This window comes from Schistocerca serialis, unplaced genomic scaffold, assembly GCF_023864345.2.
Source record: "Schistocerca serialis cubense isolate TAMUIC-IGC-003099 unplaced genomic scaffold, iqSchSeri2.2 HiC_scaffold_1247, whole genome shotgun sequence".
Taxonomy (NCBI): domain Eukaryota; kingdom Metazoa; phylum Arthropoda; class Insecta; order Orthoptera; family Acrididae; genus Schistocerca; species Schistocerca serialis.
This window is the reverse complement of record NW_026047455.1, coordinates 22,501-26,191: the sequence shown is the minus strand read 5'-3', so window position 1 is coordinate 26,191 and position 3,691 is coordinate 22,501.

Genomic DNA, 3,691 nt, shown 5'->3' with positions numbered 1-3,691 from the left:
CTATATCGTACCTTAACCTAACCTATATCGTACCTTAACCTAACCTATATCGTACCTTAACCTAACCTATATCGTACCTTAACCTAACCTATATCGTGCCTTAACCTAACCTATATCGTGCCTTAACCTACCTATATCGTGCCTTAACCTAACCTATATCGTGCCTTAACCTAACCTATATCGTGCCTTAACCTAACCTATATCGTGCCTTAACCTAACCTATATCGTGCCTTAACCTAACCTATATCGTGCCTTAACCTAACCTAATTTGTGCCTTAACCTAACCTAATTTGTGCCTTAACCTAACCTAATTTGTGCCTTAACCTAACCTAATTTGTGCCTTAACCTAACCTAATTTGTGCCTTAACCTAACCTAATTTGTGCCTTAACCTAACCTAATTTGTGCCTTAACCTAACCTAATTTGTGCCGTAACCTAACCTAATTTGTGCCGTAACGTAACCCATGTTGTGCCGTAACGTAACCCATGTTGTGCCGTAACGTAACCCATGTTGTGCCGTAACGTAACCCATGTTGTGCCGTAACGTAACCCATGTTGTGCCGTAACGTAACCCATGTTGTGCCGTAACGTAACCCATGTTGTGCCTTAACCTAACCCATGTTGTGCCTTAACCTAACCCATGTTGTGCCTTAACCTAACCCATGTTGTGCCTTAACCTAACCCATGTTGTGCCTTAACCTAACCCATGTTGTGCCTTAACCTAACCCAAGTTGTGCCTTAACCTAACCTACGTTGTGCCTTAACCTAACCATGTTGTGCCTTAACCTAACCCATGTTGTGCCTTAACCTAACCCATGTTGTGCTTAACCTAACCCATGTTGTGCCTTAACCTAACCCATGTTGTGCCTTAACCTAACCCATGTTGTGCCTTAACCTAACCCATGTTGTGCCTTAACCTAACCCATGGTGTGCCTTAACCTAACCCATGTTGTGCCTTAACCTAACCCATGTTGTGCCTTAACCTAACCCACGTTGTGCCTTAACCTAACCCACGTTGTGCCTTAACCTAACCCACGTTGTGCCTTAACCTAACCCACGTTGTGCCTTAACCTAACCTACGTTGTGCCTTAACCTAACCCATGTTGTGCCTTAACCTAACCCATGTTGTGCCTTAACCTAACCCATGTTGTGCCTTAACCTAACCCATGTTGTGCCTTAACCTAACCCATGTTGTGCCTTAACCTAACCCATGGTGTGCCTTAACCTAACCCATGGTGTGCCTTAACCTAACCCATGGTGTGCCTTAACCTAACCCATGTTGTGCCTTAACCTAACCCATGTTGTGCCTTAACCTAACCCATGTTGTGCCTTAACCTAACCCATGTTGTGCCTTAACCTAACCCATGTTGTGCCTTAACCTAACCCATGTTGTGCCTTAACCTAACCCATGTTGTGCCTTAACCTAACCCATGTTGTGCCTTAACCTAACCCATGTTGTGCCTTAACCTAACCCATGTTGTGCCTTAACCTAACCCATGTTGTGCCTTAACCTAACCCATGTTGTGCCTTAACCTAACCCATGTTGTGCCTTAACCTAACCCATGTTGTGCCTTAACCTAACCCATGTTGTGCCTTAACCTAACCCATGTTGTGCCTTAACCTAACCATGTTGTGCCTTAACCTAACCCATGTTGTGCCTTAACCTAACCCATGTTGTGCCTTAACCTAACCCATGTTGTGCCTAACCTAACCCATGTTGTGCCTTAACCTAACCCATGTTGTGCCTTAACCTAACCCATGTTGTGCCTTAACCTAACCCATGTTGTGCCTTAACCTAACCCATGTTGTGCCTAACCTAACCCATGTTGTGCCTTAACCTAACCCATGTTGTGCCTTAACCTAACCATGTTGTGCCTTAACCTAACCCATGTTGTGCCTTAACCTAACCCATGTTGTGCCTTAACCTAACCCATGTTGTGCCTTAACCTAACCCATGTTTGTGCCTTAACCTAACCCATGTTGTGCCTTAACCTAACCCATGTTGTGCCTTAACCTAACCCATGTTGTGCCTTAACCTAACCCATGTTGTGCCTTAACCTAACCCATGTTGTGCCTTAACGTAACCCATGTTGTGCCTTAACGTAACCCATGTTGTGCCTTAACGTAACCATGTTGTGCCTTAACCTAACCTATAATGTGCCTTAACCTAACCTAAAGTGCGCCGTAACCTAAACTATATTGCGCCTTAACCTGACGCACGTTGTCGCTGAACCTGCTCTGTAATTGTTATGCAACCCGTTAAAGTAGTGTAGTGTTGCCTAACCGCAACCCTCGCAATATAGTTCGCTACTCGCACTGCCCGGTCCCCTGTGTATCGCGTCATGTTAAACACCTTGCAGGTGTTGCTGACTTTCCACATGCTCCTGCTATACACTGTAGTGTGGATAGCAGCAGGACGTACATGCCCCCCCCCCTTCCCCCCTGCCTTCGCAAGCTGGTCGGTGAGAAGTTTGCATGTTCAATGCCCTTCGCATGCCGACGTACTCAGCCTACGTTGTGGTACGGCCTGTCACCTGTCCGCCGATGTACGCAAAACCCACAAACTGTACTGCACATTGCTCCGTATGTACTGAATGATACATCGTGGCCCATGTGACCGTATGACGACAGCGCCTAGCAACGGCGGACCATACAGTCCAAATATTGTGCACGCAGCTACGTGTCGTCTCCCTATAAGAGCTGATTGCAGTGTGGTACGCCATACAGACGTGTGGGAGGAACGGACGCCCTGGATGGCGATCAGCATGAGCAGTCTGTTGATGTAGTGGAGCGTGTATTCGGACGTAGTCGTCTCTTCTCACACACCGTGATAGCATGTTGCACCGCGTTCCACATCTGCGACATGCTGCAGAGGCGGGCTGACAGTCGTTCGCGCAATGGACACCGCATACGTACGGGGTCTACCTTCCACGTGTTCTCTAGGCGTGCACATGTTGTTGCGTCTATGTGGGCAGACGTAGTGTGTTGTGACACCTGACACAGGCATGCAATACTCGTTGCAAATGGCGATGGACGTGTACGTTTGCTGGTGACGTTACGCAAATGAACAACCGGTAACCCGTTGTGGTGCGGTTGTTCTCGCTAGAGGTGAATCAGTGTTGGCGACGATCGGTCGAGCTATTAACCGGTTGTTTCAGGGATACCCACCATGCCCACGAACGTGAAAGGGGACCCACCATGCCCACGAACGTGAAAGGGGATCTGGGTGTGAGGCGATACGCGGCGGTGGCTGGGTGGGACCGTCCCCGGCCGGTGAGGGGGGGCCGCCCGGCGTGCTGGCAGCGCGGTGCGTGGGCGCACGCGCTACAGCCGGCTGGTGGGGGCGGCCGGTGGCAGGCGCGCCGGCCGACGGACGCGGCAGGCGGCGCAGCTGCGCGCCGGCGCCCCCTGCTCGCGGCGCCTTGCGGCCAAAGTAGGTCCTCGCGGGCCCCGGTGCGAAGCGCGGTGGCCATCTGCAGTGTGCTGGTCCGATTGAGGACTTTGTGCGCTGAGGATGCGCCGCCGCCCGGCGCTCGGCGCCGCGACGCCGTCTGCTGCTCGGTCGCCCCAGCGGTTCTCGCAGGTGGTTTGTATCGCAGCTGTGCGGACGTGTTGGCGCGTGCGCTGTGCTGGGAGAGTTCGCTTCGGCACCCAAGTAGGGCTTTTGTCCTTCTGTGGCGCTGGCGTTGGAG